The 14,739-nt window shown below is 36.0% G+C and overlaps 1 pseudogene; it reads right to left on the bottom strand.

Moving 5' to 3' along the window:
• Window positions 1-2,496: 2,496 nt before the first annotated feature.
• The window catches only part of LOC105104015 (olfactory receptor 5G3-like), a 38,273-nt pseudogene continuing 26,030 nt past the window's right edge, over window positions 2,497-14,739 (bottom strand).

The raw sequence follows: 14,739 nt of genomic DNA, 5'->3' as shown, positions 1-14,739 counted from the left end.
TGGGTGTAAATCTAAATCTCATCACTCACTGGCTATGTCACTTTGAGCAAGGTTTTAAATTTTCTACGCCTCACTCTTAATCTCTTAAATCAAGAAAAATGATTACTAACTCACAAATACGTTAGAAGGATTAAATAATGTAAAGTATTTAAAGTATTTTTTTAAAAGAGTGTCCAGCACAGAATCATTGTTCATTAGTCACTTAGTATTATAAGGGACTGTGCTAGAGCACAGTTGAGGAGAAAGTATTATAAGAATAAAACATCAGTTCAAGGTAGCATTTTCTTATCTCCAGGCAAAAATAAAAAACAGTCACTTTCAAAGGATTTCAAAGGAAAGACAGGTCACTATAAGTTGAAACAGATGACAATGTCAAAGAAAGGATTATTCTGAAAAGAGATTTTAGACAAACTAAAGTTAAGTGGAAAGGCATTCCGGGAAGTGCTAATGAGATGAACAGAAGCAAGGAAGCAGAAATTAAGTCAGACAGTTTTTTGGGAGAGAAGAGTCACAAGAGAGAGAAGAAAGTGTAGAGTCTGATGACAGAGGGTGAACTGTCTCAGTCACCGGCTCCTCTGGGAACCTAATTGTTTATCCCATCAAGAAGATCTGATAACTCATTCTGTCAACCCCCATAACACTTCATTGATAGCTCATTTTTAACTCCTATTAAGTATTTACCTCAAAAGTCTATCAATAATTGATGTTGTGTATGTATTTGTTGAATTAGTGAGAAACTAACCCATGAAACCTATAGATAGATAGGTATAATTCATAATGGCTCACACTCAGCAGTTAAAATTGTGCTGTATACATTCGGACTAAAGATGTCAGGAAAAACTGTTTCTACTTGTTATTCTCCTTAATCATTTAAAAGCAAAATTATAAAACAACAAAAACAGATTTAAACAAAAGAAAATGATACATCATTAAATATACCAAGAAAAAAGAATATTAAAAATAACAGGAAGAAGCGTTCTATTAATCAAAAAAGTTATCCAAAATTTTTTATTACATTTTTAAAAATTAAAATGTGTTCCATGAAATGGAAATGTTGAAAAAAGTGATAGCACAGTTATATCAGATGACAGGAAGCAAGCAATTGAGTCCAGTAAAGGAAAGAATATCAGAATTCTCAGTTACGTGGAACAGAACAAAAAGGGAGTGAACACACCACTTAAAATGATCATGAAACACATCTGAGAAATTAAAATATAAAATTTAAATATAAACTACAAGTTCTAAATGTTTGGAAAGAAAATAACACAGACAAAGGAAGGAAGATCTAGCATAGAAATAATTGGTATCTCTGAGGAAGTGAGATGCAATATTCATTTACAGTTTTGTCAAAAGTCTATGTTAACTCTCCTGCCCTCCATAGTATATTCTGTAGATGAATAAAAGCTCCCCTTTCCTACCTCCAATGCCATTCCCAATGAAATAGTCACTGCCACAGCCGCTATATATACTTTGTAATTTTCCTGATGATGATTTATGCTTACATGAACATATGTACATCTTATTCATGATGTAGATTTTGCCCTTTTTCATAATGATCAGTGCTACACATTGAACTTCAACCTGATATTTTTTTCCTCAACTAACAGTAGACTGGATACAAGAGTTCTCTTCAATTCAATCCATCAATATTTATTCAGCCTTTATTTTCTGCAGAACATTTCACTGGGGGAAAAAAAGTATACTTTTCTCCAATGATGGTTATTCAAGTTATTTCTTTTATTTTTCTTTGCTGCTGAAATATAGGGACCCGTAGGCTTAGGCATTTATATTTGTGTAGTCTAGATTTCTAATGGAGGGATTTCCAGGTTGAATGCCATAGAAATTTATCATTTTAAGTGGAAACTATCAAATTTCTCTGTGGAAATAGAGCAATTCTTCCCATCAGCAGGAAATAATCAGTGTGTATAGCCAAATAAGTACCTCACCATCATTGAAACTATAGATGTTTCATCTGCATTGAAAGGCACTGCATTTGCATTTTAATTTTATTCCATTTACCTGATCAATCATGATATTGAACTTTTTCTCCATACCCTTTTGCAATTTGCATCCCCTTTTTTGTGAACTGCCTCTTCCTTTGTCTGCTTCTTTACTGACTATTTCCCATTTTGATTGTGAATTTTAGACTGATCATTGAATATTAGGGATATCATCTCATTGTTTGGCACATATGCATACATATTTCCTTTTGTTTTATTATTTGCCTTTAATATTGTCTGTGGTACTTTAAATTTTCTATTATAACTTTTAGTTTTCATGTATGGATTAAACAGTATTTACACATCCAACACTGGACAAATATTCAGATAAGTTTTCTTCTAGTCTATTTTCACTTTTATATTCTCAATCCATCATTACATTATTTGGAAACCCCTTTCATTTCACAGAGAACAAGACTGGGCAGAAAAGTATTTAAAAACTACTCTGTTTTTCAAGTCATTGTGAACTGGGAGAGCCAGGACTCACACGCAGCCTCTAATCCTGTCTAGTGTTCTTTTTACTATGTATTCTGTACCAACAGGTATGGTAAAGCACAAGTAGAGTTCTACTTTGCCTACCTATTAGAGAACTTTTCCTTTCAAACTTTCTACTGAATGCATTTTTCACCTCCTTGTTCCTCAAGCTGTAGATGAGGGGGTTCAACATGGGGACTACCACAACATAAAACAGAGAAATTAATTTATTGATATTTAGAGAGGAACTTGAACTAGGTCAGACACAGGTGAAGAAAAGAGTCACACATAGGATGGAGACAACTGCCAGGTGAGAAGAATAAGTAGAGAAGGCTTTCCTCCTCCCATTAGCAGTCTGGATCCTCAGCACAGCCACCAGGATGCAAACATAGGAGACCATGATGATCAGGCCACTGAGAACTCCTATGGCTCCCACGAAGATGAAAAGCACCAACTTATTGATCCAGGTGTCTGCACACGCTAGGGAAAGCAATGGTGAAATATCACAGAAAAAGTGATTGGTGATATCTGGACCACAGAAGGGTAAGCAAAACATGTGAATTGTGTGTGTCATGGTGCTTGGAAGACCCACAGCATAAGGGCCCAGAACCAGCTGCACACAGACCCTCCGGGACATAATGAGGGTGTACAGCAAGGGCTTGCAGATGGCCAAATATCAATCATACACCATGGAAGCCAAGAGCAAACACTCAGTTTCCACAAAAAGTCCAAAGAACCACATCTGTGCAGCACAACCCATGAAAGAGATGCCTTTTTATTTACAAAGATATCACACAGCATCTTGGGGGCAATGGAAGAAGAGGAAAATGTGTCTACAAAGGACAAGTGGCTGAGAAAGAAGTACATAGGTGTGTGGAGTCTGGGATCGATCCATATGAGAGTGATCATGCCCAAGTTGCCCCCCAGGGTGATAAGCCAGACAAAGAAAAAAATGACAAAGAGGACAATCTGCAGGTGGAGATGATCTGTGAGGCCCAAGAAAAGGAATTCAATCACTGCTGTCTGATTCTTATCTTCCATTGGTCATCTGTAATTTGTTAATAAGAAAGAGCAATATTTTATTATTTTAAAATGTATCATTAAGAGTAACAAATATTTTAATTCAATAACAGAATATCTTAAACAGACTTGTTACAGAAAAGTATTGAAATAATGTCAAACTGGAAGATAATATTCCTAGATACTAGGTCAGGACAGTTGATGCAAAGATACTGTGTCAACTTGGATATTCACCCTTGACCTCTGCTCTCTCCCATCAAGAGTCCAACTCTATTATCTAAAACTCCTTCAAGTTCTAAGCTTGTACATGAACTGTTCCCCAAGTTTCATCTTACTGTATGATGGGATTAAAAAAAAAAAAAAAACAGCTGGAAGACCTTACTAAGAATACTGTAAAACTAATGATATTCAGATCCTAACACATGACATCTGGTAAAGACTAAGCAGGGGAGTTCTTGATCTTACAGAATGATCAGTACCATTGTAATACTGTTAAGACACAATTCACATGTGTGTTTTTCAGTCTGTTCCCTACTCCCAGTTGTAAAAACATGTGGAAATGATAATACATACAAATGACAGAGGTTACTCATATAAAATGATATGATGCCACAGGGGGAATGGGGAGGCTGTGCCTGTAAGATGAAGTGATCTGGTAAATGCTGGACAGCAACATGTCATGGAAGTTGTGTACAAAACTAAGCACCCTTTGCACCAAAATCACATGGAATTACTTTATGTGATTGCCCATATTTCATATAAACTACTTTTAGGGCACTTATCCTGAAATCTGTCAGGCAATGTCAATTATAGTAATAATATATGTAAAATGTCAAATGCATAACAGTTTATGCAGAGAACACATTCAAGAATATGTTATTTCTGACTCACTAGCAAGGAAGAAAAAAAATCAACTGTTTTAAGTTCCTAAGGGAAGATCACTATGTAGGATATTTTTTGTGAAAAAAACACTTTCAAACAACATTTATTACCACTGAAATTGTCTTCTTTCAGTAAAATAGAAGCAATATATTACTCTTAAGTCAGACAAAGACAAGTATCTTATGGTATCCCTTATATTTGGAGTCTGAAAAATGATACAAATTAACATTTATAAGACAGAAATAAACTCACAGGTACAGAAAACAAACTGATAGTTACCAAAGGGGGAAATGGGAGGAGGAATTAAATTAGGAATTTGGGATCAACAGATACACACTACTGTCTATAAAAGGGATAAGCCACAAGGATCTGCCATACAGCACAGGGCACTGTATTCAATACCTTGCAATTACCTATAATAGAAAGGATCTGTAAAAGGAGAACATATATGTAACTGAATCACATTGCTGTACACCTGAAACACTGTAAATAACTATACTTCAATTTAAAAAATTTAAATCAATATACCACTCTTGAATTATATAGTAATTATATGTGGAGCTCAGTCTATGAAAAAATAGTGAATATATCTATTTGATTTATGATATTTATCATTATCACGATCATTTGCTTAGTGCTACATGGAGTATATTTTAAGCACAAAGAAAATTCTAGGCTTAGATATGAAGCCTTATCCATTGCAAGAATGTTTTCCTTTTTATCCATCCAAATATGCCAGTATAGTTGTGTGGAGGTAGGGGGTTGTACAGACTGCTTCTGGTCTTTTGTTAAACCACTATTTATTTATTTAAATGTAAGTCATTTTCAGTCTTCTATTTTTAAAAATGCAGGATTGTCTCTATGTTACTTTCATAGCTAACATTCTTTGACCTTAGAATTCTTTATGGACATCACAGTATCCCCATTTCAAAAAGAAATAAACAAGAAAGTCAATTCAGAAAATAATCACCGAAAATACCAGTTACTTACTCTCATAAGGATGTGAACAAAATGCCAGTCTGCTGTCTTTAGAGAACCTGGGCTGGGGAGGGGGATATTACATTCCTAAAGTGTAAACTCATCCTTCTGCTTCTCCATCACATTTCAAAAACTTCAGTATCCAAAATGCAATGTCCTCACTTCTCTAAGGATATCCTTTGTGTATCTCCATTAATTGCTTCAAGGGAAATAACCATTTTCTAGAAATAAGGATGGAATTTTCAACTTCCCTCATAGTGGCAAACTTTTTTAAGAATATTTCTTAGATTTTCTAGGTATTTGGCTAAGAAGGCAAATCCCTCATCTTGAACATCTTGGCAGTAAAGAGATACTCTCTGACCTGCACATTGATTCACATGTTGTACAGAATAAGGGAATTTTTCTTTTGGAGTTTTCAAAGATTTAGAGCCAGGTCCCCAAAGAACTAAAAGCTCAAGAGCTTATCCCTAGAGGGACAAAGTTAACATGGTCTCAGTGGCATTTGGACCAAGTGTTATTTACCAACTGTATCTTTCCTCAAAGAGAAGACTGCTAAGAAAACGACATGGTTTTTCCCACTTTAGGATCCTCCACCATCAAAAGAGAGCTCTCTTTCCTATGGGTGGGGAGTGATGCATTGAGAACTCAGCACCAACTGGGAGGACGTAGTTTGCTGCCTAGTTTCTGGATCCACATTGCCTGCAAACCTTAATTTCATCACTTATTGGCTGTATCACTTTGAGCAAATTTTTATATCTCTCTGTGCCTCATTCTTTTTATCTCCAAAATTAGACAGTATCTGATAAAAAAGAAAACATCAATTCAAAGTAGCATTTTCTTATCTCAAGGCAAAAAAATGAAAAAAAGTCACCGGACTCCTAAAGTACGACAGATGACTGTCAGCTTGAATATATGAGGAAATGTTCAAAGAAGAAAAGGTCTAAAAAGATAAGTTTAATTTGGATAAGCTGAAGTTAGGGGAAAGGCATTCCAGGCAGTGCTAATAAGATGAACAGAAGCAAGGAAGTTAAGTCAAGGCAGTTGTTTGGGAGAGGAGGGTCACAAGAGAGAGAAGAAATGTAGAGTCTGGTGACAGAGGGTGAACTGTCTCAGTCACCAGCTTCTCTGAGAACCTAATTGTTTATCCAATCAAGAAGATCTGATAACTCATTCTGTCAACCCCCATAATACTTCATTGCTAGCTCATTTTTAACCCCTATTAAGTATCTATCTCAAAAGTTCATTAATAATTGGTGTTGTGTACGTATTTGTTGAATTAGTGGAAAGCAAATCCACAAAACCTGTGTAATTCATAATGGTTCATATTTAGTAGATAAAATTATGCTATCTACTTTTGATTAAAGATGTCAGGAAAAAAGTATTTATACCTGTTATTTGTCTTAAAACCACTTAAAAGCAATGAGAAAACAACAAAAACAGATTTTTTAAAATGGCACTTCATTAAATCTACAAAAAAATGAAATACGGAAAATAACAGGAAGAAGTATTCCATTAACAAAACTATAGGCAGGTAACATGCTACTATGCACAGAAAACACTAAAGACTCCACATGAAAAATAAAATACTTAGGAACAAACCTGACCAAGGAGGTAAAAGACTTATAAGAAGAGAACTATAAAATATTAAGAAAATTAAAGATGATTTAAAGAAATGGGAAGATATCCCATGCTCTTGACTGGAAGAATTAATATTGTTGAAATGGCCATACTACCCAAGGCAACATGCAGATTCAGTGCAATTCCTATAACATTACCAATGACATTTTTCACAGAACAGGAACAAAAATTTTTTTTAATTTGTATGGAAACACAAAAGACCCAAATAGCCAAAACAATCTAGAGAAAGAAGACCAGAGCTGGAGGAATCACATGCCCTGACTTAAAACTATACTGCAAAGCTACAGTAATCAAAACAGTATCTAACTGGCACAAAAACAGACATATAGCTCAATGGAACAGAAGTCCAGAAATAAAACGATGCACTTACAGTTAATTAATCTACAACAAAGGAAAGAAGAATATATGATGGAGAAAAGACAGTCTCTTCAATAAGTGGTGCTGGGAAAACCGGACAGCTACCTATAAAAGAATGAAATTAGAACATTATCTAATGCCATATACAAACACTCAAAGTGGGTTAAAGACCTAAATGTAAGAAAGACCGGATACTATAAAACTGCTAGAGGAAAACACAGGCAGAAGAGCTGCCAGCAAATCAATAAAACTAGAACACTCTCTCACACCATACACACACACACACACACAAAAACTCAAAATGGCTTAAAGACTGAACAAGAGACAAGACTAAATTTATAAGACTTTTCACAGCAAAGGAGACCATAAACAAAATGAAAATACAATTTACAGAATGGAAGAAAATACTTACAAATGATGCGACTGACAAGGCCTTAATTTCCAGAATATACAAAGAGCTCATACAACACAATAACCAAGAGACAAACAACACAATCAAAATTCAGCAGAAGATCTAAATAGACATTTCTGCAGTGAAGACATACAAATGGCCAACAAGCACATGAAAAAATGTTCAGTATCACTAATTATCAGAGAAATGCAAATCAAAACTACCGTGAGGCATCACCTCACACAGGTCAGAATGGTCATCATTAAAAAAATCCACAAATGAGAAACTGGAGAGGGTGTGGAGAAAGGGGACCCTCCTACCCTGTTGGTGGGAATGTAGTTTGATGCAGCTGTTATGGTAAACAGTATGGAGATTCCTTAAAAAACTGAAAATAGATTTATCCTATGTCCAGCAATCCCACTCCTGGGCATACATCTCAGGGAACTCTAATTTGAAAAGACACCTGCACCCCAATGGTCATAGCAGCACTATTTACAATAGCCAAGACATGGAAGCAACCTAAATGTCCATCAACCGATGACTGGATAAAAAGTTGTGTGTATATGTATACACACAAACACAAACATATACAACAGAATACTATCAGTCATTAAAAAAGAAGAAATAATGGTATTTGCACCAATAGGGATGAGACTAGAGATCATCATACTAAGTGAAGTAAGCTAGAAAGAGAAAGAAAAATACCATATATCATTTTTATGGGACATCTTTAAAAACAGTACACAAATGAGGTTATTTACAAGACAGAGACAGACTCACAGACATAGAAAACAAATTTATGGTCACCAGGGTGGAAAAAGGAGGGGAGGATGGAGACATAAACTGGGAGTTTAGGGTTTGCAGAGACCACTATACACATATTAGACCAGCAACAAGGTCCTACTGTACAGCACAAGGAACTCTACACAACATCTTATAACAGCACATAATGAAAACGAATATGAAAAGGAATATATATATGCATAACAGAATCACTATTGTACACAAGAAATGAACACACATTATAAATTGACAGTACTTCAATTTAAAAAAATTTTAAATATCTTCTTAAGAATGTTTGGAGTAGATGGGAAACAATGTTTATTTACATTTGGTATTATGTACTTTAAGTTTTGTACTACGTGCAATCATACTTTGTAAGTATAAAAAAACCACTGAAAATTATGTTGAAAGGAATACTTAATCAGATGAAGAGTTAGATATTCATATTATTTATTAACTGAAAAAAAACAGAGTAAAAAATAATATGCATAGTTTTATGATCTGACTAAGAAATTACTTCCAAATCTAATATTTACTCATGTCTTCACCTCTAAACCTAAAAATTTTACTTTCTTCCTATAGTTTTATCAAAAATAAATGTAACATGTAAGCAACCGGACATAAAGCAAGAAGTTTACTTTTCTGGAAAGTGCAGATGCATTTCAACTGGTATGATGCAGGTGTCGGTAGACTCAGAGGTCCTAGCTTGCAGACCTTCTAATTCTTGATGTCCCATGTCACATCACCATCTTTAATTCTTTGCTATGTAATCCCTTTTGTGTCCAGTATCTACTCCCTGGTACACAGCCAAGTAGCAGTTATGAAGCTGGCGCCAGTGACATGATAAATGAAACTAGACTGTATCCTAATATTTCCAGCTGTTTATTTGAGGCATATTTGTAGTTTCTCCTAAATTGGGGCAAAATTTAAAATGGGCCTTTATGACTTACTGGGCACTCCTGCCACATCTTTAGAATGATTCTACATTTTTTAGCCAGCAAGAAGGTTTCAAAGTCACATCTGAGATAAATTTCAGGCACTACAGAAAGTGTAGGACACGCTCTGCTTCCCACTTTTACACTGGTTAGCATGGCAGACTCCGTTTGTGCCCCACCCTTACCATTTCCATACAAACCAGCCAAATTCACTGCCACCACCTGCATTTCTTTATTTCAGGATTTGTGTTTCTTCTACTTCTCCACCACCACCAAGCCAGATGTGCCAAAAAAATGAACATTCCCCAAGGGCAGATTTCAACTAAAGACTGATACAAGGAAATAAGGAAGATGAGGCAAAAATTAATAAAGAACAGACAAAAAGAAAACAAAAAGCAAGACAACAGATTTAAGCCCAAGCATACCAATTATCACTCTATAAATGCTCTAAATAGCCCAATTAAATACTTTTTACTGTGAATAAAGCAAGCTCAACAATATGACTCCCAACAGAATCCTACTTTAAATATGAATGTAAAAAGCCAAACAGAGAAAGACAAGTACTGCATGATTTCTCTTATATATTGAACCTAAAAGTAAACAAACAAACAAACATAATACCAAAACAGGAACAGACTCACAGATACAGAGAACAAACTCATGGTTCTAAATAGGTGGTACATGCTTCTGGTTATAAAATAAATAAATGATGGGGCTGTAAAGCACAGCATTGGGAATACAGTCACTATAACACTGTAACTTTGTATGGCGACAGATGGTAACTTGAAATAGTGTGGTCATCATCTAGTAATGCATTTAAATGTCAAATCACTATGTCGTCTACCTGAAACTCATGTAATATCGTAGGTTAATTACCCTTCAACAACAACAAAAAAGAATCCACTGAATCAGCCTTCAAAAGCTGGTCAATGACAAGAAATGACCAACAGATGGCAGTACATCCACATACAAAGAGGTCAGTGGAACTAATTTCCAGGCTCTTCAAACGTTTTTCCTCTCCCTGTTCAAAAACAACAGAATATCCAAACTCGAGTATCAGTATCCTGACCACACCACAGTGTCTCCTGTGCCTGTATAAGCTCCAGAGATCCCTAGTTAGGAACTCTGCTACCAACTCAAAACAGAATTTCTCAAAACGGTTTGTTCCTGAAATCCTTATAGTTAATTAATTGATTTGCCAAAAGCAAAAACCACTTTTTAAGAAATTAAGGAGCATCACTGCATCTGAGATTTAGCTATTAATAATTTAATAATTCATGTTCAATTAATGGAGTCATTAAATTAAGAATTTATTCCTAGTATTTATCAAGTGAAAAAAAATTACTTTATGTCCACAGCTCTTCCTCTCCAAAAATTATTTTTTTTAATAAAAAGAATTGTCCATTATGAGAATAAAACTGTGAGTGGGAAATAATTGAGAACAACAACAAAAAAATCCAAAGTCACTTTTGAAAGATCTGTCCTGTTTCATTGGACAAAAATAAGATTAAATTATTGCCTTTCTAAAGACAGAGTACATCCATTAGAAGAGATTTGCCAGTAATGCAAGCACAAAAAAAAAAAAAAAAAAGGAAAGAAAGAAAGAAAAGAAGAAAGAAACCACTCTAAAAAGAGAGGCTAAGGGTGAAATTTCCTATCCACATGTATTATATGGGGTAAGAAACTGGAATATCATTCTTATGGCAGCTCAACCAGATGTCACTGAATATTCGAATTTTAGCCACAACTCCCTTACTCATTTCCATATCCACCAAGCAAGTTTCAAAGTGGGGTATGGCACCCCCCACACACATATGTAGATATTCTCCAGGGAATCCGAATGAATGAGGCCGTGCAGGTTCTGCTGTCCATGGAAACCACACACCTGGTGCTGCAATCATAAGAACTCTGCTTTAGTTCTGTGGAGGCTTTCAGGTATCATCCATTGGTTCAAGTCAGAACCCATCAATCCAATTACCCTTGACATCAAGATTCTGTACTTGACAACCTAACTAGGTCCTGGACTAGAACTGTCCAAAGTAAATATTTTTGTAAAATCTTTGGGTAATCGCTCAGCTTCCTCTCATGACACTTCACATCCATGGACAATGTTCTAACACTCACAAATCTGCTTCGGTGAATGTTCAGCTTACTTACACACACACATTTGTCCTGCAGAGATGGAAAGAAATGGTCACCTGACCTCATCCTAGGCTTAATGGTGGCCAGTAACCTGCCATGTAGTCTCTTTCCCAGTCATATGGGCAATCAGACGGTTGGATGATATGAACCGGTAAAGCTGATTCCAACGGGAAGCAAATTTGGTGTAATATACTTTTAGGCCAAACAAATTGACCTCCAAAAATCTGTTAAATCACACTTTTTTCCCAATTCAAAGGTGACTTGTTACGCCTCCATGCCACACCTTCTTTCTTTCATTTGTCAAGACAGTGAAAGTTGATTATTACACTGATTTCACACAAAGCACTTGCCCTTCTAGTCAAGTGTATTTGGGTAATTGATTTGTCCGTGGTCACATGAAGTATTTAGCTGAAGGGCATTCCAGAGATTACAGAATTCAACTTCTTACTTTACAAATAAGGAAATACAGGTCTCACACAAGCAATGTGACTCATGATCATGTAACCATTGGGTGGCAAGGTTCCAGGCTGACTGTAGGGGACATTGGTGTCATGTTAAATGACCTCACTAAAAATAATATTGATATTTTATTGAGGGTAGAATTAACCCCAACTTAAACTAGATGAAAGTTCACTGACCTTTCCAGCTTCCAAAGTGGATCCATGGTCACAATAATCTGTGTGGCATCATTTTAAGTCTTTGTGAAAGCCCCCACTTAGGAATATATACAAACACCTGATCACCTGACTCACCTACAGTCTGGCAATGTTTGATATGCATGATTTCAACAGCATCACTTTGTAAGCTTAAGGTTTTATCACTTGATAGATTCGGAATGCAAACACACCTGGGAGATACGTTACCAGCCAGTCAACACTCAGTAACTCTTCAAAATGAAAGAACTCTTTTCTTCTAAACAGCTATTTCTTAATTCATTGATTTATTTGATCATGCATTTAATAAGTACCTATTTCTATAAGATACTTGCCAAGAGTTGGTGGAATTTATGCAAATGAAAAAGAAAGGACTGCTGTCTTCAGATTTCACAGTCTAGCCAGGGAAAGGGGGATTTAATAGTATGTGGTGTGTCATAGAATCTAGGTTTACAACCTTCTCTTCTCAGCTCCACAGCCTAGGCAAAGCATTTAGCCATAGCCTATTTGCAAATATAAAATAAAGCTCAGAAGTGGTATGAATATAGCCTTGGGGGGAAAAAAAGAGTGGAGGATGAACTCCCCTTTCCAGGGAGCTGGGCCCAGAGATTAGATGCCCTGTGAGCAGCTCATCACACAGAAGGCGGGGACCAGACAGAAGCAGCATAGGGCAAAGAGGTCAGAGACAGGACACGGGAGAGGAAAAGGAAACTCTTCCAAAGCAGAAAGCTGAGTGGCTCCTGGAAGTTGTAAGGGCCAGAAAATGAGAGGACAGAAGGAGAATATGTACTTTGAATTTGAATTTGATAGGCTGTCACTAAATGTGAAAAAGCCAGCTCCTTTCTTTGAAGAACCGACAATTTTTTTTTTCAAAAGCAAGATGTTCACAAAAGATTTATGAATGCCTATTAACATATGAGAAAGATGTTAAAAACAAATCTACATTAAAATAAAAAGGCATCATTGATCTATTAAAGTGGCAAATGTAGCAGGCAGGATACTCACAAAGAAGCCACTGTCCCCACCCCAATTCCAGCCCTAAGAGGTTCACTACTCCAACTAAAAGTTTCTGCTGCATGAATTTGTGGTTAACCTGCAGCCTCCATCGTCCCAGTTAGAAATGACCTGCCAGTGATGCTCCTGGTACAAGTATAGACCCCAAGTGCTTAACATGAAGTTCACCTTTACATCATCAATATGGGAATGATGGAGATTTATAGAACTAAAAGACCCTTTGCTATTTGGGGGTTTGTGAGGATGAACACAGCATATTTTAAGGTTTGTGGCCTTCAGACAAATCCTCCCCCCACCAGAGGTGTCGAGGTCCTCAGGAAATCAATTCAGCCTCACCGCATACAGCCCACCTGCTACAGTCTTACATCACACTGTCTGCATGAGGGTCCTCATGAGAGCCTAGCCATCTGCTTGTACTCCATGCAGCTTTGTTGTTTTGTGTTCATTGTGAACACTGTAACTCATGTAAAGGGATGGACTTTATTTTTTGGGGGGAGGTCACTGATTTTTTAAAATGTCCCTATTACAGCCATTATGGAAAACAGTATGGACAGTCCTTAAACTAAAAATAGACTTACCATATGATCCAGCCATCCCACTCTTGGACATGTATCTGGAGGAGATGCTACTTTAAAAAGATATATGCACCCCAATGTTCATAGCAGCACTATTTATAACAGCCAAGACATGGAAGCAACCTAAATGTCCATTGACAGATGACTGGATAAAGAAGATGTGGCATATATATATAAAGGAATTCTACTTAGCCATAAAAAAAATAAAATAGTTCCATTTGCAGCAACATGGATGGACCTGGAGATTGTCATACTAAATGGAGTAAGCCAGAAAGAGAAAACTATCACATGATATCACTTATATGTGGAATCTAAAAAAATGACACAAATGAACTTATTTACAAGACAGAAACAGACTCACATACATAGAAAACAAACTTATGGTTACTGGGAGGAGGCGGGGTGTGGAAGGATAAATTGGGAGTCCAGGATTTGTAGATATAAACTCATATATATGAAATAGACAAACAAGGTCCTGCAGTATAGCATAAGGAACTGTATTCAATACTTTGTAATAGCTTGTAATGAAAAATAATATGAAAAGGAATAGATATGTATAACTGAACCACTCTGCGGTACACCAGAAACTAACACAACATTGTAAAATGACTATACTTCAACTTTTTTAAATTTTAAAAATTAAAGGATGAAAGAAAAAATTTTAATGTCCCTATAAAGAAAGCCAATTTCTAATGTTGGAGATAAAAGTGAAGACTCCGAGAAAGTAATAGTTCTCAGACTGAAAGCAAAAGGTTTGCTTGAACGTGGAAGTGGAGTATCAAGTTTGGTAATGAGTCCAAGGTGAATGAGTCCAAGTACGCTCTAGACAGAAATAGAAGAATTTAACAGGACTATTTCAGTACGTGTTCTCACCCGTGAAAAACATCACTCACCATA

This window comes from Camelus dromedarius, chromosome 35 (assembly GCF_036321535.1).
Source record: "Camelus dromedarius isolate mCamDro1 chromosome 35, mCamDro1.pat, whole genome shotgun sequence".
Classification (NCBI taxonomy): Eukaryota; Metazoa; Chordata; class Mammalia; order Artiodactyla; family Camelidae; genus Camelus; species Camelus dromedarius.
This window is presented reverse-complemented; position numbering and strand designations above follow the sequence as displayed.